This window comes from Macaca nemestrina, chromosome X (assembly GCF_043159975.1).
Source record: "Macaca nemestrina isolate mMacNem1 chromosome X, mMacNem.hap1, whole genome shotgun sequence".
Lineage (NCBI taxonomy): Eukaryota > Metazoa > Chordata > Mammalia > Primates > Cercopithecidae > Macaca > Macaca nemestrina.
The window spans coordinates 68,398,369-68,423,229 of NC_092145.1; the positions used below are offsets into that span (position 1 = coordinate 68,398,369).

At 38.9% G+C, this 24,861-nt stretch overlaps 1 protein-coding gene and 1 pseudogene across 7 annotated transcripts in view; both read right to left on the reverse strand.

Moving 5' to 3' along the window:
• LOC105488007 (dachshund family transcription factor 2) overlaps positions 1–24,861 on the reverse strand; it is a 692,336-nt gene that overhangs the window by 512,260 nt on the left and 155,215 nt on the right. The window lies entirely within an intron of this gene.
• On the reverse strand, positions 1,617–14,951 carry LOC139360611 (gem-associated protein 8 pseudogene; annotated as a pseudogene).

Sequence of the window (24,861 nt, forward strand, 5' to 3'; positions counted from 1 at the left end):
ATCTGAGATTCCTTGTGGAACAGAGTTCCATAAAAGCCAATCAAAAAGGCCTATGTAAAGGTGATCACTCTTGCTGTGCTTTATGCAAATAATCAGGCCAAGTATAAGACAAGTTTATTTTGCAAACAGCTCAGTCCTATCATAAGTTGTTTTTAACAAAATTGAGGACTAGAGAGGGAAAAATTATGTCTTTAAAACTTTTCATAAATCTTCTGTTAACTTCTAGTCTCATTAGTTGTGTTTAAGTTTTTGCCTACATTTTCTAATTCCTGTGAGCCAACCACAAATCTCCAGCTGTGACTCAAAGAAAACAAAAAGGGATGGGTGATGTAGAAAATCTTGAACAATGTTCTAGTTCTGGGCAATTATCCTACAAATCCTGCCAGATAACCTATAACCCAGAGGTTTCCTTTTTTGGAGAAAGTAAGACCAAGGAAGCTGAGCAAAGCCAGGCCCCATACACCCACTGACAACAGCACTAACCATCTAAATGGTTCACAGATATCAAACAAACTCTGTTGTCATGGTTGTGGCCTACAGTGTCCCCGCTAATAATGGTGGTCTTAATACTCATAGTTGGACTTTATATTCTTTTTTTTTTTTTTTTTTTTTTTGAGATGGAGTCTCACTCTGTTGCCCAGGCTGGAGTGCAGTCGTGCAATCTCAGCTCACTGCAACCTCTGCCTCCTGGGTTTAAGCAGTTCTCTGCCTCAACCTCCCAAGTAGCTGGGATTACAGGCACCCGCCACAACACTCTGCTAATTTTTGTATTTTTAGTAGAGATGGGGTTTCACCATCTTGGCCAGGCTGGTCTTGAACTTCTGACCTCGCGATCCACCTGCCTCAGTCTCCCAAAGTGCTGGAATTACAGGCGTGAGCCACCATGCCCGGCCTTGGACCCTATATTCTAAACCTTGTAAAGTTTATCTCTTCTCGCCTACAAGCCATCAAGTTTCAGATGGTGCTGCAAATGGAGCCGAAAATGAAAATGCCATTTACGTCTACCAGGGACACTTAGATCGACCTCAGGAGGAGCCCTAGCTGCTGTTCCCCACACAACAACCCCCTCCAGCAGGAAGTAGCCAGAAATCATCACCCAACTCCCCCTAACAGCAGTTAGTTATTCCATTCCTGAGAGGGGAAATAAGTTGTAGAAGATAGAAAGAAATTCTTTGGGTGGACAGTTCAAGTGAAAAGAGTCCCCTGCAGAAAACTTTCCTTCTAACAAAAAGCATAAATAGCTCCCTTTCTAACCTCATGCAGTTCAAAGAAATCACTTATCTTCTAACAAAAGGCAGCCTGGAAGATCAGGCTGTAAAACACAGATAATCAACTCGGGCACAGAAGGAGTGGGGAGTCTCCTGGATGAGCACCAAACTTCACACTCATACAATGAGCCCCAGTGAAAACAGTGAGCCTTAATTAGCACATTCCTTTCCCCTTAGGCCCGCTAAGACAGGGAATGTAGAAGCAGACACAGGCACACTAAGATAGGGAATCCAGAAGCAGACACAGGGGGATGCCTGCAGCTGTAAGAAGATGTCTGGGAACCGACACAGAAATTCTCCCTCCCAGATAAGAAAAAAAAAAAAAAAATAGGAGCACAGAGCAGGACAGACTGAGTCTGCCTACATGATCAAGAAATGGGGTGAGAGCTGATAGAAAACTCTGCTCTAAAAAGATAGCACACCTGGTCCCAACTAAATCTTTGGACCTTAGGAAGATAAGACACCCCATCCTCACTAGCCCACTTATAAAATCCCTGACATTTTTATTACAACTTGGTAACCCACTTCGGACCCCTCTCTATGACAGAGAGCTGTTCTTTTGCCTATTAAACTCCTGCTCCAATCTCGCTCTGTGTCTGTGTCTATGTGTGTGTCCATGTGTGTGTCCGCGACCTTAATTTCCTTGGCCGTGAGAGCAAGAACTTCGGTATTTACTCCAGACAACTAGGCAGCTTCACTACAACATCTGCAGTAACATCTTCCAGTGAAGTCTTCTGAATACCTCAGTCATCCCTGAGGGCTGGAATCAAGTTTTTACAAACTCCTATTGATATTGACCTCCTCCTGTAAGTCACAGATGTTCTTAATGGCAACTAGAATGGTGAATCTTTTCCAGAAGGTGTTCAACTGACTTTTTCCAGATACATCACATGAATCATTATCTGTGGCCACTGTAGCCTTACAAAATGTATTCTTAGAAAAAGAGATTGGAACATCGAAATTGCTCCTTGATCCATGGGCTGCAGAATGGATGCTGTGTTAGCAGGCATGAAAACAACATGAATCTCCTGTACTTCTCCATCACGGCTCTTAGGTAACCAGATGCTTTGTCAATGAACAGTAATATATTGAAAGAAATCTTTTCTTTTTTCTGAACAGTAGGTTTCAATAGTGGGCTTAAAATATTCAGTAAACTGTGCTATAAAAAAAATGTGCAGTCTGTCACCCAAGTTTTGTTGTGCCATTTGCATAGCACAGGCAGAGTAGATTTAGCATATTTTTAAGGTCCTTAAGATTTTCAGAATGGTAAATGAGCATGGTTTCAACTAAAGTCACCAACTGCATTAGACTCTAACAAGAGAGTCAGCCTGTGTTTTGACGTTTTGGAGCCTGGCATTGACTTCTCTCCAGCTACAAAAGTTCTAGACAGCATGTTTTCCCACTATGAGACTGTTTCATCTACACTGAAAATCTGTTATCTGATGTAGCCAAACAACTTCCTCAGTTATCTTAGCTGGATTCTAAATCAGCACTTGCTGCTTCACCTCACTCTTTTATATTGTGGAGACAGCTTCTTTCCTTAAATCCTCATGAACTGACTTTGGCTAGCTTCCATCTTTTCTTCTGCAGCTTCTTACCTCTCTCAGCATTCACAGAATTGAAGAGAGAGAGGGTTTTGCTCTGGATTAGGCTTTGGCTTAAGGGAATGTTGTGGCTGATTTGATCTTCTAGCCAGATCACACAAATTTTCTTCATATCAGCAAAAGTCTGTTTTGCTTTCTTCTCATCTGTGTGTTCACTGATGTAGCACTTTTAACTTTCCTCAAAAACTTTTCCTTTGCATTAAGATCTGGATAGTTGTTCGGCAAAAGAGGCCTAGATTTTTGCCTATCTTAGAGGTTTTTCACAAGCTTCACTAAGCTTCATCATTTCTCGCTTCTTTTTTTATCACACGGAGTCTTGATGTGTAACCCAGGCTGGAGAGTAGTGGCACACGAATGGCTCACTGCAGCCTCTACCACCTGGGCCCAAGTGATCCACCTATTTCAGCCTCCCTATCAGCTGGGACTACAGGCATGAACTCATATGCCAAGCTAATTTTTTTAAGTTTTTTGTAGAGATGAGGTTTTGCTATATTGCCCAGGCTGGTCTCAAACCTGGGCTCAAGTGATCCTGTAGCCGAAGCCTCCCAAAGTGCTGTAATTAAATGTGTGATCTAAGGCACCTGGCCCATTTCCAGCTTTTGATTTAAGGCTAGAGACATGTGATTTTTCCTTTCACTTAAACACAGGCCCTTGTTGGGTCATTAATTGGCCTAGTATTAATACTGTTGTGCCTCAGGGAATAGGGAGACCCAAGGAGAGGGAGAGAGACTAAGAAATAGCCAAGCAGTAGAGCAGTGAGAACACACACGTTTATTAACTTACCATTTTACATGGGCATGGTTTCTGGTGCTCCAAATCAATTACAGTGAGAATATCAAAGATCACTGATCACAGATCACCATAACAGATATAATAATAATGAAACCATTTGCAGTATTGCAAGAATTACCGAAATGTGACACAGAGGCACAAAGTGAGCAAATGCTATCAGAAATACACTGTTGAAACACTTGCTTAATGTGGGGTTGCCACAATTTGTTAAAAAGGAAATACCTGAGAAGCACAATAAAGTGAAGTCCAATAAAATGAGGTATGTTTTCACAACCATCAATCTTCTACTATAAGTTTTGAAGTTGATAATGGATCATATGTTGAAAAAAGAACCAAAAGAACACAGATATAAATAATAGTGTAAAGACCCATGTATTAAATCATTTAATTCTAATAACAACCCTAGGATACAGGTCTGTTATTGCACCCAGTTTACAAATGAGGAAAGTGATATTTGAAATGGTTAAATTACTTTCCAAGTTTCACAGGTAGTAATGGTAGGACCCGCATTCAAGTTGAGTTACTGTTTTCTTCAGAGCTCATACCTATGGCCACTCAGTTGTTTTAAATTGAGAAATGAAGAAATGTCAAGTGGAGTATAATTCATTCCAGGCGCCATTCTTTATGCAGTTTCATTTACTTTGAATATGCTCCATCCCAAAACTTCTACTGACTATGTATCTGAAATCTCCTGTGCAATGTCATATTAAGGTACAGATCTACTTCCATCCTAAACAAAAACATTGTAACCATTTGTCTTTTAAAAATAAGCAACATTGCATATTACATTTCCGCTTTTTTAGAACTAGATCTACAAGCTTTTTAACGTGAGTTTTTAAATTATTATAACTGATATAATAATAGTACAAGTTTATAGGGTGCAGTGTGATGTTTCAATACATGTATATATTGTATAATAATCATATCATGGTGATTAGCTTATTTCAATGTTGTGATAACATTTCAAGATTCTCTCCTCCAGCTACTTTGAAATATATAATACATTATTATTAACTGTAGTCACCCTACTGCACAATATAACACCAGAAATTATTCCTCTTTTCTAGCAGTACCTTTGTACCAGTTGAACAATTTCTCTCCATTCCCACTCCTCTCCCGCTTCACTAGTCTCTAGTAATCACTATTCTACTCTGTACTTCTAGGAGTTCTCTGAGAGGGACAGAACTAATAGGAGAGTTTATTGAGTATTAACTTACACAATCACAAGGTCCCACAATAGGCTGTCTGCAAGCTGAGGAGCAAGGAGAGCCAGTCCAAGTCCCAAAACTGAAGAACTTGGGGTCCAATACTCAAGAGCAGGGAGCATCCAGCAAGGGAGAAAAATGTAGGCTGGGAGTTTTGCTTTTCACGTTTTTCTGCCTGCTTTACATTCACTGGCAGATGATTAGATTCTGCACACCAGATCTGCCTTCCTCTGCCCACTGACTCAAATGTTAATCTCTTTTGGGCAACACCCACACAGACACACCCAGAATTAATACTCTATATTCCTCAATCCAATCAAGTTGACACTCAGTATTAACCATCGTAAGTCCACCCCTTGTCAACTTGAACCCATAGACATGTCCTGAGATCATACATAATCTTCAAATAAAGAAAATAGTGAGGTCATAATTACGCCTATCATAATACAACTATCCTTTGACAACTGAAATGGCACCAACCCAAATACTATTACATAAAGTTAACAATACTTAAATGCTGATATGGAGTCAATAAATCTCATGTTACATGATAAAGGAAAAGGAAATAAAATCAAGATATTTTCTTAGTACAAGTGTATATATGCACAAACATGTTTTTAACAAAAGGAGGAAATACTCATGACACAGTCCTCGTTTCTGCAGCTGGTACATAATTGTAGCTGGTAATGATGACTACCTTCTTCTACTACACATTCTGTATTCCTATTGTCTTCAGCAAGCACCTCAGCAGGTTGTGTTCTTTTTTCCTTGTAGAGTGACCTAAACCTTCATTCCTGAAGGGTCTGGGTCATTTGTAGTCCTGCCTCTATTGGGCTGTCATAGTTTCCCATTGACCTTAATCACAGAGCATGGTAATACTAAGAGACGCCCTAATGGATCTCCTGTATTCCATGAGTACTCTTCCTTACCTCTGTTGTGGAGTAGTGCACTGATATCATCTTCATAGTCTGCGTCAATCACCCCTGCCAACACTGTAACTCCCTTCTCAACCTGTTAACTTAAAGGTAGGAGGGGCTCAAAGTGTCCAGGTGCCGAACTTAACTTCCAGTTCAATGGAATTGTTGTTGTGTCTCCTGGTGGCAGCGTTCCTCCCTCTGGAACTAAGACCTCTAGACCAGCAGAACATAATGTCGCAGGAACAGGAAGCAAAAATTTCGCTAGTAGATCACTAGCAGTGATGGTGAGTGGTGCCACTTCCACTTCCACCCCTTGATTCCTGCACCCATGAATCCTGGCTATGAGAGAAACAGTACCATATATTGGATGCTGATTCAGAGCATACACGGCCTTCTGGAGAACTTATCCCCAGCCTGGCAGAGCATTGTCACCTAGTTGGTGTTGTAATTGTGACTTCAAAAGACCATTCCACCGTTCTATCAATTCAGCTGCTTCAGGATGATCGGGAACATGGTAAGACCAGTGAATTCCATAAGCCTGAGCCCACTGCTGCACTTCTTTAGCCATAAAGTGAGTGCCTTCATCAGAGGCAATGCTGTGTGGAATACCATGATGGTGGATAATGCATTCCGTGAGTCCACGGATGGTAGTCTTGGCAGAAGTATTGCATGCAGGAAAGGAAAACCCATATCTGGAGTAAGTGTCTATTCCTGTGAGGACAAACCTCTATCCTTTCCATGATGGAAGAGGTCCAATATAATCAACCTGCCACCAGGTAGCTAGCTGATTACCCAAAGGAATGGTGCCATATCGAGGGCTTTGTGTTGATCTCTGCTGCTGGAAAACGGAGCACTCAGCAGTGGCCACAGCAAGATCAGCCTTGGTGAGTGGAAGTTCATGTTGCTGAGCCCATGCATAACCTCCATCCCTGCCACCATGGCCTCTTTGTTCATGGGCTCATTGGGCAATGACAGAGGTGGCTGGGGAAAGAGGTTGAGTGGCATCCAGAGAATGGGTCATCCTATCCACTTGATTATTAAACTCCTCCTCCAGTGATGTCACCCATTTGTGAGCACTCACATGGGATACTAATATCTTCACAGTTTCTGACCACTCAGAGAGTTCCACACACATACCTCTTCCCTAAATTTCTTTGTCACCAATTTTCCAATCATGCTTTTCCCAAGTCCCTGACCATCCAACCAAACTATTGGCTACACCTCATGAATCAGTATATAATCGCACATCTGGTCATTTCTCCTTCCATGCAAAGTGCACAACCAGGTGCACTGCTTGAAGTTCTGCCCACTAGGAAGATTTCCCTTCACCGCTGTCCTTCAAGGATGTCCTAGAAACAGGCTGTGGTGCTGCAGCTGTCCACTTTTGGGTGGTGCCTGCATATCGTGCAGAACCATCTGAACCAGGCCCTAGTCTTCTCTTCCTTGGTCAACTGATCATAGGGAACTCCACATGAGGCCATTGGTGCAGGCTGGGGGAGAGAAGGCAGGGTGGCTGGAGTGAAGAACATGGGCATTTAAGGTACCTCCTCATGTAACTTACTTGTGCCTCCAGGACCTGCCTGAGCAAGCCCAGTCACGTATATACAACTTCCATTTGATGATGGAATGCTGCTGTGCATGACCCACTTTATGGCTAGATGGGTCAGAAAGCACCCAGTTCATGATAGACAGTACAGGTCGCATGGTGACTTGATGACCCATAATCAAACGTTCAGTTTCCACCAAAGCCCAGTACTAGATCAAGAGCTGTCTCTTAAAAGGAGAGTAGTTATCTGCAGAAGATGACAGGGTCTTGCTCCAAAATCCTAGAGGCCTTTGCTGTGGTTCCCCTGTGGGAGCTCGCCAAAGGCTCCAAACATCATCCCTATCTGACACTGAAACCTCAAGCACCATGGGATCTGCTGGGTCATATGTGCCAAGTGGCAGATGGCTTGCACAGCAGCCTGGACCTGTTGCAGAGCCTTCTTCTGTTCTGGACTCCACCCAAAACTGGCAGCCTTTGGGGGTCACTGGGTAAATGGGCTGGCATAACACACCCAAATGAGGAATGTATTGCCTCCAAAATCCAAATAAGCCTACTAGGCATTGTGCCTCTTTCTTGGTGGTAGGAGGGTCAAATACAGCAATTTATTTTCTACTTTAGAATATCTCAACAGGCCCCAAACCACTAAATCCCTAGAAATTTTAGTGAGGTAGATTGTCCCTAAATTTTAGTCAGATTTATTTCCCATTCTCTAGCATGCAAATGTCTCCAATGTGTTTACTACTTCTTGCGTACTGGATCCAATCGACATAATGTCATCAATGTAATGGACCAGTGTGATATCTTGTGGAAGCAAACAGGGTCTAAAGGCTCTCCAAATAAGATAATGACAGAAAGACGGAGAGTAGATATACCCCTGAAGTAGGACAGTAAAGGTATATTGCTGTCCTTGCCTTCTGAAGGCAAATTGCTTCTAGTGGGACTTATAAACAGGAATGGAGAAAAAGGCATTTGTACAGTCAATGGTTGTGTACCAGGTATCAGGAGATGTGTTATTTTGCTCAAGCAATCAAACCACATCTGGTACAGCAGCTGCAATTGGAGTCACCACTTGGTTAAGATTACAGTAATCTACTGTCATTCTCTAAGACACATCTGTCTTCTGCACAGGCTAAATGGGAGAATTTAACAGGGATGTGGTGGGAATCACCACCTCTGTGTCTTTCAAGTCCTTGATGGTGGCACTAATCTCCGCAATCCCTTCAGGGATGTGATATTGTTTTTAATTTACAATGTTCTAGATAGAGGCAGCTCTAATGGCTTCCATTTGGCCTTTCTCACCATAATAGCCCTCACCCTACCAGTCAGGGAGCCAATGTGGGGGTTCTGCCAGCTGCTAAGTTGTCTATGCCAATTATGCATTCTGGCACTGGGTAAATGACCACAGGATGAGTCCAGTGACTCACTGGACCCACTGTAAGTCAGACCTGAGATAAAACTCCATTAATTACCTGACCTCCATAAGCCTGTACTTTAACTGAAGGACCACATTGACATTATGAGTTGCCTAGAATCAACATCAGCTCAGAGCCAGTATCCAGTAGTCCTCGAATGTCTGATCATTTCCCTTTCCCCAGTGCACAGTTACCCTGGTAAAAGGCCAGTGGTCCCCTTAGGGAACGATGGGAGAAAGATTCACAGCATAAATTGTTGATAGTGTAGTGTGGTCCTTCCTCAAGGGGACCCGGCCTCCCCTTCATTCAAGAGGTTCTGGTTCTGTAAACTGGTTCAAGTCTGGAAATTGATTAAGGGGGCAGGATTCTCTGACTTTATAATTCAATTTAGTATTTTGTCCATTCTACTTACAAGTTTTCTGTTTGTATAATTTAAGAAGGAATGCAGTAGACTTCCTATCAATTTCACTTCTAGGAATACTGTGATTAATTAGCCAATGCCAGAGCTCTATGCGATTGCTGATTTGCCTCTTTTATCCATTATGGTAGCTATGCCCACCTTGCCTTTGACAGCTGAGTGCTGCCACTTGGCCTCTACCACCTAAGGATCCAAGATCCAATTATTCCCATTGTATTTAAATCTTATAGTTGAGTAATTGTGGTTCCCACTGTTAGAGAACCTAATATGTGGAAAAGAACAACTATAGGCTCTTCAAAGATACAGGTATTGCCCTCACAAATCTATTTCACAAGACATGGGTCAAGGGTATATCTTCTGAACCCTCCCAGATGGGATGAGTAGTTCTAAAGTGACTAATCCAATCCACGCTCCCAATCTTCCTTAGCCTTTAGATCCCTTCCTCTACATTAAACCAAGGGAGATCAGGCATTTCCAACTCACTCACAGTGGGCCATCTTTTAATCCATATTTCAGCTAACCAAGCAAGTAAACTATTAAAACCTTTTTTAACTCCCTGAGCTGCAACATTAAAGGCAGAGTCCCTACTTAGTGGGCCCAAATCAATAAATTCCGCCTGAACCAACTCTATGTTGCTTCCACCATTATCCCATGCCCTTTGTATCCATTCCCATTCCTGTTCTCCAGATTGCTGTTTATATAATTTAGAGAACTCAGACAGTTGTTTTCAAGTGTAGCACACCTCCTCAGGGGTCACACTCTCAACCTCACCTCTAGGGGCCCACCACGACTTTAGTCCAGTTATAGGTCTAGAAGCAAACAGAGGTGTTGGGGGTGGCTTCTGAGGAGAATCAACATTATCCTGCCTGGCAACTGCCTCAGTGGAGGCCATCACTGTTGCCTCAGGCAGTGCAGGGTTTATCTCCTCAGACAAAGGTGGAAAGGCTGATGGCAGCCTGGGTCAGGGAGGCGATGTTGCCACTACTGGGGATGGGAAAGCTGTTCCTTCTGTCAAAAAAGGTTCCTCAGAATTTGCAAACACAGTGTCCCCAGCTTCATCAGGGTCTTCTCACACATCCCCATTCCAAGTTGCAGGGTCCCATTCTTTTCCAATAAATGCCCTCACTTTAACAGTAGACACGTGGCAAGGAAGTCTATGCATCTTTCATTGCAGATTAGCCACTTTCATGATAAGAACTTGTGTCTGTTTTTCTACAATGTCAGCTCTTTCTCTATAGGAGATAAGACTCTCACTCAGGGCAATCTTAGCAGATTTGAGGCTCAGTATCTGCTTCTGAAGTCAGGAGACAGAATCCTTGAGTTCATCTTTTTTTTTTCATCACTTTGTCCACTGAACTTCAGGGCAACCAACCAGATTCATTATATTCCTTGGTTCTCCATATATGGCCAATGGTATTATGTATAGAGCCACTAAACTCCTTGCCTCTCATGAGCAGTAATCAGGAGTATAAAATGCATTTATTTTGCATAACTCTCCAAATAGTTCATGCCAAGGACTATCGGTGTTCTCCATACTACTAGAAGTAGAGTCTTTAGCATTTTTGGGTCTACTCATATTAAGTAGCCAACTTTAGAAAACACAAAACCAAGGAAATACATTTATATTTCCATCATTTATATTCTGTTCCTCTAGTATCACCCCACTTCTGGTACCAAAATCTTTATTAGTCAAGGTTCTCTGGGAGGGACAGAATTAATAGGATATATATATATGAGTTTATTGAGTATTAACTTACAAAATCACAAGGTCCCACAATAGGCTGTCTGCAAGTTGAGGAGCAAGGAGAGCCAGTCCGAGGTGCAAAACTGAAGAACTTGGAGTCCAATTTTTGAGAGAAGGAAGCATCCAGCACAAGGAGACACATGTAGGCTAGGAGGCTAGGGTCATCTTGCCTTTTCATGTTTTTCTGCCTGCTTTGTATTTGCTGGAAGCTGATTAGATTTTGCCCACTTGATTAAGGCTGGATTTGCATTCCCCAGTCCACTGACTCAAATGTTAATCTCTTTTCGGCAACATCCACACAGACACACCCAGAATTATTACTCTGTATCTCTCAATCCAATCAAGTTGACACTCAGTACTAACCATCACAGATATCAACTTATTTAGGTTTCACATATGAGTAAGATGATGTGATATTTGTCCTTTGGTGCCTGGCTCATTTTACCTAACATATCGTCCTCCAGGTTTATCCATGCTGCTGCAAATAACAGGATTTCATTCCTTTTTGTAGCTGAGTAACATTCCATTGTTTATAAATACTACATTTTCTTTAGCTCTTCATCTTTTGATGGACATTTAGGTTGATTTTATATCTTGGCTAATACAAATAGTGCTGGAATAGAGACGGGAGAATAGGTATCTCTTTGACAAATTAATTTCAGCTTCTTTGGATATATATTCAGTGGTAGGATTGTTGAATTACATGTAGTTCTACTTTTCATTTTTTTGAGAAACCTCCATAGTATTTTCCATATGACTATATTAATTTACATTTCCACCAACAGTGTATAAGAGTTCCCTTTTAACTGTATCATTGTCAACATTTGTTAGTTTTTTATCTTTTTGATGACAGCCATTCTAACTGGTGTGAGATGATATCTCATTGTGGTTTTGATTTGCATTTCCCTGATGATGAGTGATGTTAAAAATTTTGTCATATACCCACTGGTTATTCATAATTTGTATATCTTCTTTTGAGAAATGTCTATTCAGGTCTTTGCCCATTTTTAAATCAGATTATTTAGGGTTTTTTCCTGCCATCGAGTTATCTGATTTTGTTATACATATTCCTGATATCAAGCCCTTGTCAGATGCATTATTTATAAATATTTTCTCCCATTCTATATGTTGTCTCTTCACTCTGCTAATTATTTCCTTTGCTATGCAGAAGCATTTTAGTTTGATGAAATCCCATTTATCTATTTTTGCTTTTGTAGTCTATAATTTGGGGTCTTATCCAAAAAATCCTTGCCCTGACGAATATCATGAAGCATTTCTCCTGTGCTTTTTCTTTTAGTAGTTCTACAGTTTTGAGACTTACATTTAGGTCTTTAATCTTTTTTTATTTGATTTTTTTTCTAGGCAAGAACTTTAATGAATTGAACTGTTATTGACAACATCAAAAACGAGTGTAATATATACAACATTATCATTTTATGTCAGGAGAAAATTTCACATGTTGTCAACAGTACACATCTGGCTGACCTCTAAGGGGCTGGCATAGTACATACATCCATGACAGGTCAACTGGGACTTTGGTGAACATGCTTGTGCCTCACTACAAATTCCCCTTTCCATGAGAAATGTACAGAAGGAGAGATATAGAGTGTGTACCCCCCCAAAAGGGCGAAGCTGGGAACTCTGTTAGAAAGCACTCTCAGAGGTCCCTGTGCCCAGTGCTCAGAACTTCAGGGTGATGACCAGCTAATACTTGGGCTGCTTTTCTGTCACAGTGCTTGTCAAAGCTCAGCTGCACTGCAGCCTCCATGGCCTGGATCTTCGTGACACTCTCCCAAACAAATGCTTTATTCTCAGTCTGTTGCTTCTCACTGGGCTTCTTAGTCAGGGGCTCCACTGACCAGTAGATGTTGTAGTACAGGTCATGGTCAGCATTCGTGTAGTCATCCAGGTATTCTGCATCCAGCTGTTGCTGCCACCATTGGTCTTCTCTGTGCCTCTGAGTCTCTGCAAAGTACTGACAGAGGTCCTGGGTGACTTCCATATTGCTTAGGTCACATTCTACCTCCCCATCTGACTTGGTCTCCATCTCCTCCTCTTTAGACTAAGCTTGTTCTTCTCTTATGGATGCCTGGATCCTACTGTTGTCATGTGGATGCCTTCCAGACCTTCCAAAATCTGTAGAACTGAGGTAGGAGTTCTGCCAAGTCACGTGATGGTCAGAGAAGGACATAGGATACCTGGCCTGGTTATCGTAAGCTCTTCAGGGAAGAACTGCAGGAGGAAATTACCATGGAAGACTGAAATAGGATTCCACAGCCTTCCTTCAGGCATTCTGGTGGCTTTGCATCCAAGCCATGACATGATGATAATGTTGCCAATAACGTAAATACACCTGATGAGAGTGCCAAAACTCAGTAGCTCTCAATGTTGATGCCTTTACTGCCATCACTGATTACGAAAATCCAAATGGGATCCAAAATTCATGAGACAACTGTTTGCAGCTTCCAAGCAGTGGGCAAGCAGGGGCCCATTTTTCACTGGAGAGACAGAGGAGTAGTCGGGGGAAGGCTGTTGCCAGGGCAACTCTGAGGTGATTTTTGTATAGGGTAAGAGAAAAGGGTCTAGTTCCATTCTTCTACATGTGGATATCCAGTTTTCCCAGCACCATTTATTGAAGCAACTCTTCTTTCCCCCATTGTGTGTACTTGGCACAAAAATCTGTTGGCTGTAAATGCATGGATTTATCTGGGCTCTCTACTTTGTTTCAGTAGTTTATGTGTCTGTTTTTATGTCAATGCCATGCTTGTTTTGGTTATTATAACCATAGTATATTTTGAGGTCAGGTAGTGTGATACCTCCAGCTTTGTTTTACTCAATATTGCTTTGACTATTCGGAGTCTTTTGTGGTTCAACATGAATTTTCAGATTGTGTTTTTGATTTCTGTGAAGAATGGCATTGTTAGGTATTGCACTGAATCTGTAGATCACTTTGAATAGTATGTATTATTTTAATAGATGAAATCCATGCAAGATTCACTCTATAAGTCAGGTTATAGGTACAGAAAGATATATATAGTATGCTCACATAATTATACATATGTGCTTAGATATCATTACAGGTAGACTGCTTTTGTTAAATGAATGAATGAAATATTGATGAGATTTGCAGAAGCGTAAAATCCCAAGACAGAAAGAAATATTAAAAGTCTTCTGATCTATCCCAGTTCCCAACTGATACTTGAGTCCTCTCTTCAGTACCCCACTAACTGGTCATCAATCCTCTGATTGAACATTGCCAGTTGACGGTAAATGCACCATTTGTTTAAATAAATCTATTCTGTCTTTGGACAGCTCAGACCAATATGTTCTATTTCACATTTGGACCCATATTGCTTTTTGTTTAACCTCACCCTCTATAGCCAACATAACAAATGATACACATTAAAATGGAAAGCTCTATGATCAAAGAGTGAATGCAAAAAGAATGTCTGCTTTCGAAGTTCTCATAAAACCAGATTACAGATCCATGAACTTGTCCATTTTTGGGAGTGAGGAAACTTGGGACCAGAGAGTAACCTTGTGCAAGACCATAAGGACTATTTAGTAGCAGTAAAACTAGAATTCACGTCTCCTGATTCCTGGTAAGTGTTATTTACAGTATGTTTTCCTCCAATATCCTTAGTGGCCTAAGAACATGGACTATGGGGTCACAATGTCTGGGTTTGAATCCCACCTCCACAACACAATAGATGTATAATTTGAGGCAAGCTACTTACTCGCCCTGTGCTTCAGTTTCTCATCTGCAATACGAAGATAATAATAGTACCTCTTCATACATTTTGGGAAGATTGTGTTACCATTGCCATATTCTTAATAAATGCTGAGAACACAGTAAAATTTACTCAATACATATTGGTTATTATCATTTATAGTCTTTTCAAACTTGCAAAAACACTGCCAATTCACAGACATATTACCAATGAGTTCCTAAGAATATTTAGGCTCCCCTAAAACATATTTGACTCTGGAGCATTCCTTCTCTCCTTTGGGGAAAAAATAACATAAGCTTCCTAATTATTATATATAAAATATATATGCTATATAAATATATATAAGTAATACAAAATCTAAAAGCTATTGTATACTACTTTCAAACGTCTCTCAAAGAAATCAGTCCTTTTTAACAGTTTATTAAAGCTATGGTCCTAGCAGAGACTTGGGTAAACTTTCTGACTTGAGTACCAAAGAGCAAACCTTTCCTTCCCAGCACACCCAGAAGTTTCTAAGTGCACTCAGGAGAAGATATAAATAAAGAATTGCAAGCAAATATAAAAAGAACGGGCAAATCACCATTTTAAAAGCTCTTCTGTTATCCCACGGAAAAGTTTGAAAAGGAATACAACTCATTCTCTATAATTCAGGTCAATGAAAACAGTAGCCAACTCATCATTTTTTCCACAAATTCTCTTTATAAATAAATGTCAACTGTCAAGTGCCAACTCATGGCTAGATCACTAGACACATAAACCTATTATTAGCCAGCTCCTAGTTACATTAACTGGAAGATTTCAAGGCAGAAGGAAGTTAGATACTAAGGAGATCTACTTTCTATATTTATGCAAAGTTAGGAAGTCAAAGATTGCATCTGCTGCTATTTAAAATAAAATAGTAAAATAAAATAAATATATATAAAACCCTGTCCTTTTCCTTTCATTTTCTTCTGAATGCATTAAGTACAAGACATTTAGGCCAAAATTTTCTTCAGACAGAAGTCAAAGCTTTCTGAGATAAAAAGGACGTTAAGTACACATTAACACTGGGTCTGGTGGTAATTGCAAATTCTCCTTATTTATTTTAAAGCTTTGTAAAATAGCAGAAGAGAAAGAGGTGGGAAGAAGATAAGTAGAATCAAAGTATGGATACACTGGATTCCCATAAGTATAGACCATGGCATTTGAAAAATTTTAGAAATCCTTCTGTGTCTGTGCCATATTCGGGACAATTAATATACTGCAAATATACTGATAAAATAAAAATTCCAACCATGTAAAAAAAAAAACGCAGTTGACAACTTGTACATTATGCAATTATGACTGTCATTTTATTACTGTTATTAATTCATTAGTGTAACTGCATTTTTTCAATGTCATAATGTGATAATAAAGGATTTGTCATTACTAAGTTAACCTCCAAATATCTCTGACCTCAGGGGAGGTAGTTGCACACTTTCAGTCCAAAATGAGCTGTCAGTTACCACAATGACATTTTGATGACTACATTACCTTGTAATTAAATGTCTCAACAAACTTCTGCTTTTGACTGACAAGTAGTTAAGACTATCATTGACCACAGGGCAGTTTCTTTATATTTCAAGAATAATGTTCCTTGTATTTCAAAAATAATTTTTTATCTCTGAAGTAGAAGGGCAAGGCTTTCAAAATTAAAATGTCTTCAGTAATATATTTATGAACCTATATTTGGCACCGGTAAAAGAAAGAAAATTCTGCTACATCAGATGTATCTGTTACACAAACCATTGTCTTGCTGGAAAACTTTGATTAAGACATTTTTATGATGTTCTTTATTAGTATTATAGAAGATACAGATAATTCCATCACTTTTCTCTCCCATGCCAAATTTTTCCATGACTGATGTAAGAGAAAGCCACAAATAATGGATTTTTGTATATGCTTTATAATCTTTATTCCTCTTACAATTCTTAAGTCCAATGTGTTACTTCAGTATTTGAAGGGCAATATAGGTCACAAATAACATAAACATTGTGTTCTTTCTCCCTTTTTCCAGTTATCTTGTTAATAAGTGAACAACTAAAGGAATCCACTTCATAGTACATTGTTCAAAATATGGCCATTAACTTTTGTACTGCTTCACTTTGAAATAAAACTTTTCTTATCTGGTGCTGAATATTTATTCAATTTTAATAATTTTTAAATCAAAGGAAACTGAATGAGCACAGGAAATGGCAAAATAGAATTTCCATGTGCCATACCCTAACTAATATTACTGTAAATTGTATAATCAAGTACTCAAGTATAAAGCCACTGAGCATTTAAATGAAGAGGATCTGCCTGAATTTTATTTTGGTTATTTTTATTATGCTAAACATTTTTGAAATTAAGAACTGGTATACTAATAAAATAAACTTTTTAAAAACTAGGCTCTCTCATGTTTAAAATGAAAGTAATACAAAATGAGAAAATCCATTAGTACAGTGAAATACCATTAAGAACCAACATTATCAGTATGAAATTAAATATACACATTTTTCTTAAGCACTATTATGCAATTTTCTTTCTCAAAGAAGTAAAGTTCAGTTCCTTCAGGGTTCTTCATTAAGTGTTCTATTTGGGATGCCTATATAATTAATGGTTAACGGGTACACACATAGAGTTAGAATAAGTCCTAATGTTCTATACCAGGGTAGGGTGTGACTATAGTTAACAACAATGTATTGTATATTTCAAAACAGCTAAAACAGAGGACTTGAAATGTTCCCAACACATAGAAATGCTAAATACTCAACATGTTGGATACCCCTCTGGCTAAACATTACACATTCTATGCATGTAACAAAAGTTAGCATGTATCCCATAAATATGTACAAATATCATGTACCAATAAAAAAATTAAAAATATACAATGATAATCTCTAAAATAAGTTTTATGTTATTACTGTTAGCCAACTGAATTTTATGGAAACATACACACCCTTCTCAAAAAGTTGACAGATGGAGGAGGCCAAAGGGGGAGAAATGCCACAAATGTCCCTGATTTTAAGCCGAGCTCTATGTGGATGCATACTATTTGAAATTTTTTGCTTCTTCATTTGAATAAACACTGACATTTTTTTCAAGTTATGAAATAAACCTGACTTCTCAGAATACAAAACAAATTTTGGGTGGTAGTCACTCTTTTCTCCGTTGTAGGTAAAACAAACCCAGCCTAAAGCAACCATCCCAGCTCCCCATTGTCCTGAATATTCCTTAAGTAATCATATCTCAACACATGTATCTTTATGAGATGCAAAAAGAAATTCGATAGCTAACTTAGATCCAGCAAAGAAGTACTGAGCATCTACTTTGTGCTGAGCACTGTCAGAATCACTGCTAAGCTCAACATGATCTTTTATGCACATGTCACTGGATAAAAGGAAGCTGAAGTAGAATGAAAACCCCCTTATTGGGGGCATGGAAAAGTAGAGACAACTGCATCACAGTGTAACATAAGACTCATAACAAAATTGTCTGTTATTTGTCATAAAAGGTTGATCCACAGTAACTTAATTATAAAAGGCAACCAACATTATGTATTCTCCTTCAAAAAAGATACTGCAGTATAATATAAGATATACAGTAACATTTGTGTAGCTTACAAAAGTTAAGGTTGAAGAGACTAAAATATTTGTGTACAAATGAGAAATTGTTTTAAAAGAAAGATGCTGACAGAGTAAAAATGAACTTTCTAAACTGAACATATCCCAGAATCTAAAGACACAAATTAAGAAACAATGCAAGTTGACTATGGACTGAACAAAGGGAATACTTTGATTATATTTCCCCTTAGCCAATGAACAGGGTGGGGCGTCCTTATCTTTCAACAGCAAAGTTTCACAGTCACAACAAATTTTAAACTTAACTGTGGTTTTCTTCAAACTATTATGAAAATTATGGAAATCTAGCAATATACCAAAGGTGCAGAAAGACAAAAAGAAATATGAATAAGCCAAGCAACTCACAGCTAAAATAATTTTTGCCATCATTTTACAAGTTGGACCTGAACTCTGAAACCATTTTTTGTAAAAATAATTTAGACACCTGGAATGATTGATCTAATTAGGTACTTTTCAAAAGTATAAAGATCATCTCTACAATGACATTTTTAACAGAGAATTAAAAAATTGTGGATGAAAAGGACTTAGTTTGGGGTTCTATTGAAATAGTACTACTCCTCGTGGCTATATTGTCTTTAAACTAAAAACCTAAGTAAGCCCCATAAAATGCACTTTACCCAGTTTATTCTATTATAAAACTTCACAAAGACATCAAAAAAACCACTTAGTCATCTATCTAAGAGGCCACAGTGAGATATCATCAGAGCAAACAAGAGAATTAAGAGTGTTTCTTGTCAGCCTCTATTAACTACAATATTCATATTAGTCAGTTGTACAGAAAAATAGAGTTAAAAGAGGAAACAAATAAAATATAACATGTTTTCTTAAATCGGAAATCAGCCTCCCACAAAAATTCTAAGAAGGAAACAAACTGGAGGTAGACCAAGGGGGTCAAAACACTACTGGGAATTATGGAAATATAACATTTTGGATAACACCCATTGTACCAGCCATCTCCATTTAATGATGCTGCAACACACTACCACATTCAAACATTTCTAGGGCTCTAAAGCAAAACCAATACAAACAATGTGCTCAGGAACTATATTATATCCTCCTATTATAAATGAATACCTACAACATGGAAACCAATTCATTTATACAAATGTCACTTCAGTAGAAGGCAGAAGGCAAGGCGTTTCACTGCTGCCCAGGCCTGAGTCACCTGTGGAACTATCTTGTCAAGTTGTATATCTCATTCTTAGAGTAACTATACATCCCAATTTCTCTGAAACTGCTTCCTTGTTTATGCTTGTTGTTGTGATGTAATTACTAATAGTGGTCACTTTCACTGTCAAAAGTGTTCCAGTTTGGAAAATAAAGTATATGATTTTCCTATTAATATCCCATTGACTATATATAAATGTCTATAATTATCTACTAGAGGAAATATTTTTACTTTCTCCTTTATATAGAGATTGTACTTCTGATAACAATATGAATAGAGCATGAAACATGTTCTAAGCAAACATAATATGGTACGACCATTGAGTGTTATCAGTCACAATTCAGCTACCACCAATTTAACACACTTAGCTACTGATTCACCTGTAGTAGAGTAATTTAACAGCCTTATACAATCTGACTGCTTTCCAATAAATTATCTTTTTGTCATTACTCTTGTCAGGAAGAGATTTTCATTTAGAAGGCTTCTAAAATGGTCTACATAAAATCATATAATTACAGGACCACCTACTCCTATTACAGCTAACCTCCTATGATGGGGGTGCTATATGCTTCGGTGTTCAGACAGCTGCTCACAGACCACTGCAACTGACAAATTAATTTTTTTACAGCAGAAAACAGAAAAGTAGTCACTATCACTGTGTAGTGATGACGGTTGTATCAGATTAGAGTGAGAGCCAGATGTGACGCATGGACTGAGAATTTGGTCTTGTTTGTCCCTTGGCCTTTGGAAAGAATATCCAAAAGTATGCCCTAAGAAGGTCGAAGCTATTTTTTCTCCAACCCCACAACATTCTGAAAATCGAGCTACTTACCCTATTATACAGTAGCCAGACCAATGGTTTCTATGTGTACAATTGTAATGTTTTTCATTGCCTTCAGTGCTCTAATAACTATATATATATATAAAAAATTCTATTTCTTTATAGCACTGTATATGTTTCTATACATGACTCTGAAGGCAGAAAAAGTATGTTTGCATATATGTGCATGCATGTGTATGTTATGACATGTGTGTCTAAATATGTGCTACATCCCTATTTCCTAGTTCACTATCTACCAACAAGATACTACCAGTCATATCTATTATTTTATCTTTTGTGCACAATCTATACATGCCCCCCACAACCTGGATTCTCACAAATGATCTACCATAATAAAATGAATAAGCCTAGTAAAATGTTGTAAAGTCTCCAGCATGTATGTAATACATTTTACCAAATATTTTTGTGAATGATTTTTAATCAAAGTGATATGTATTTATACATCTCAAAATACATTTGAAATCAAAAGGATTCTATTGGTACTCATTTTAGAGACAAACCAAAAGAAAGCACAATAACAAAGAGGGTCTAATAATGAAAAAATAAGATTATCCTCTGATATAAATTTGTAAAACACACTGCCACTAATTCTTGCATTTATAAGCAAACTTGAACATGGGATCTCTAATAATAAAGATTAAAGTTGACTTATATAATTGATGTGATATATTTGTCACAAATTATATCAAATATGTCATGAACCAACTTAAGATATTTCATATATAATTTTCACAAATAATTTTTGGTAAAAAAGTTAAATTATTATTGTCTCCAAAATTTTAATCAGGTCTTCAAGGCAAGATGGCAGAATAGGTTTCACCAATCGTCTTCCCCACCAAAGGATATCAACTTAACAACTATCTACACACACACACACACACACATACACCCCTTCATAAGAACCAAAAATCAGGTGAGCACTCATAGTACCTAATTGTAACTTCAAAATCACTAAAAGAGGCACTGAAGAAGTACAAAAAAAAAGAAAAGTCTTGTTCTCTGATGCTACCCCTCCCAAATCCCCCTGGCTCCTCTGTCTTTTGAAGTTTCTTGTGGAGACCATTTCTGTGTCTGAGGAGATGGAAATCATAGCAATTGGGAGGCATTGAACTCAGTGTTGCCCTCTTATAACAAAAAGCAAAACCCGACCAAACTCAGCTGATGCCTGACCAACAAGAGAGCATTTAAACCAGCCCTAGCCAGAGGGGAATTGACAATCCTAGTGGTCCAAACTTGAGTTCCCACAAGCCTCACCACCATGGGCTAAAGTGTTTTGGGGCTGCAAATAAACTTGAAAAACAGTCAACACCAAGAGGACTGCAACTCCTAAGCAAGCCGAAGTGTTAAACTAGGGCCAGAGAGAGTGAACTGGTTGTGTATGAAACCTATTTAGACACCAAACGAGGCAGCTAAGGGAATGCTTACATCAACCCCCCCCCCAACCCCAGGATGCACAGCTCACGGTTCCAAAAGAGACCCCCTCCTTCCGCTTAAGGAGAGGAGAGATAAGAGAGCGGAGGACTTGGTCTTGCATCTTGAATACCAGCTCAGCCACAGCAGAAGAGGGCACTGGTCAGTCATTAGGCACCTTTTCCAGGACGTTCCTCCTGAGCAACATTTCTGGACACATCCTGGGCCATAAGGGAACCTTCTGCCTTGAAGGGAATGACCAAGACCTGGAAGAAGTCATCACCTGCTAACTGAAGAGCCCTTAGCCCCTGAATAACCAGCAGTGATACCCAGATACTACATCAAGGGCTGTGAAACACTGAGACTTGCTGGCTTCAGGTGAGACTCAACACACTCCCAGCTATGGAGGCTACAGGGCAAGACTCCTTCCATAAGAGAAAAGTACAGAGAAAAGTAAATGGGACTTTGTCTCGCTACCTTAGGTACCAGCTCTGCCACAGGATAATAGAGCACCAATCCAGCCTTTGAGGGGACTTATTCCAGGACTTGGCTCTATTACAGCATTTCTGTACCTGCCTTGGGCAAGAGGGGAGCCCACTGCCCTGAAGTCAGGCAGTATTCAACACAAACTGAGTGAACAGCCCTGGGTCTTAAGGGAACATCAGTGGTAGTCTGGCAGTACTCCCTGTGGGTCTATGGTACTGGTAGCCACTGGGTGAGGCTCCTCTGCATTTAAGAAAGGGAGGGAAGAGTGAAAAGGACTCTGTCTTGTGGTTTGAGTGCCAGGGCAGTCACAGTACAATAGAATACACAATTACACTTCTAAGGTATGTGACTCTAGGGCCTGGCTCCCAGACAGCACCTCTGGATATGCCAGGGGTCTGGGGGAGCTCACCACTCTGAAGGGAAGGTCACAGGTCTGGAGGCTTTTCTACCTGCTGATTGTAGAGCCCCAGGTCCTTAAGCGAACATAGGTGGTAGGTAACCAGGGAAGGGTTACATCAGGCCTTGGGTGAGACTCAGTGCTGTGGTGGCATCAGATCTGACCCAGTGCAGTCATAGAAGTGGTGGCCATAGCAGTGCTTGTGTCACTCCACCTCTAGCTTTAGGTGACTCAGAACAGAGAGAAAGACTCCTTTTCTTGGGAAATAGTAAGGGAGAAGAACAAAAATCTCTGTCCTAAAAATCTGGAGAATTCTCTGCAATCTTGTCCAAGACCATCAAGGTGGTACCTCTAGGAGTCTGCAAGAGTCACAGAGCTAACTGGGCTTAGGGTGCTCCCTAAGAGACATACAGCTTAGATTGTATCACCCAAGTCCTTTCAAATATCTAGAAAGCCGTCACAGGAAGGATAGGTACAGACAAACACAGACTGAGATGAATACAAAAAAATACCTAACACTTCAATTCCCAGACACTGAGGAATATATACAAGCATCAAGACCCTCTAGAAAACATGACCTCACCAAATGAACTAAATAAAACACCAGGCACAAAAACTGGAGAAACAGAGATATGTGACCTTTTAGATAGAGAATTCAAAATAGTTGTTTTGAGAAAACTCAAAGAAATTCAACATAACACAGGAAGGAATTCAGAATTCTATCAGATAAATTTAATTAAAATGTAGAAATAATCAAAAATAATTAAGCAGAAATTCTGGAGCTAAAAAATGTAATTGGCATACTGAAGAATGCATTAGAGTCTTAAAAGTAGAATCAGTCATGTAGAAGAATAAATTCATGAGCTTGAAAACAGGCTATTTAAAAATACACAGTCAGAGGAGATAAAAGAAAAAGACAAAAACGATGAAGCACACACACAAGATCTAGAATATAGACTCAAAAAGGCAAATCTAAGTTTTGGGCCTTAAAGAGCAGGCAGAGAAAGATGTAGTGGTAGAAAGCTTATTCAAAGGGATAATAACAGAGAACTTCCCAAACCTGGAGAAAGATATCAATAGCAACATACAGGAAGGTTATAGAATACCAAGTAGATTTAACCCAAAGAAGACTAACTCAAAGCATTTCATAATCAAACTCCCAAAGGCCTAAGATAAATAAAAGATAGTAAAAGCAGCAAAAGAAAAGACACAAATAACATACAATGGATCTCCATTACATCTGGAAGTAGACTTTTCAATGGAAACCTCACCGGCCAGTAAATAGTGGCATGATATATTTAAAATGCTGAAGGAAAAAAATATATTTACCCTAGAATAGCATATCTGGGAAAAACATCCTTGAAACATGAAGGAGAAATAAAGACTTTCCCAGACAAACCAAAGCTGAGACATATTATCAATACCAGACCTAGACCTATTCTAAGTGACATGCTAAATGAAGTGCTTCAATGAGAAACAAAAGAACATTAATGAGCAATAAGAAATTATCTGATGGTACAAACCTCACTGGTAATATTAATAGTAATTATAGAGAAAAAACAGAATATTACAACACAGTAACTGTGGTGTGTAAATACTCTTACTTTATATAGAAACTCTAAACAATGAATGAATAAAAAATAGTAACTACAACTACATTTTCAGACATAGTAAAATGAGATTTAAATAGAAACAACTAAAAGTTTAAAAGTTGGAGAATGAAGCTAAGGCATAAAGTTATTGTTATGCTTCCTTTTGGCTTGTTTGTTTGTTTGCGAGTTTATGCAAACAGTGTAAGTTGTCATGAGATTAAAACAATGGTTTATAAAATAAAATTTGCAATCCCTATGTTAACCTTTAAGAAAAAAAATACAAGGGGTCCAAAAGATATATATAATGCAAGAAACTAAACAGTATTACCAGAGAAAACCACCTTCTCTAAAAGGAACACAGGAAGGGAAAAAAAAGAAGGAGGAGAATACCATAAACTACCAAAGCTCAAACAATGAAATGGCAGGAGTAAGTCCTTACTTACCAGTAATAACAATGAATGTAAATAGACTAAACTCTCCAATCAAAACAGACTGGCTGAATGGATGGAAGAACAAGAATCATTGATTTGTTGCCTACAAGAAACACACTTCACCTATAAAGACATATATAGACTGAAAATAAAGGAAAGGAATAAGATATGCCATGCCAAGGCAAACAAAAAAGAGCATGAGTAGCTACACTTATTTCAGAAAAACTAGATTTCAAGAAAAAAAACTATGAGAGACAA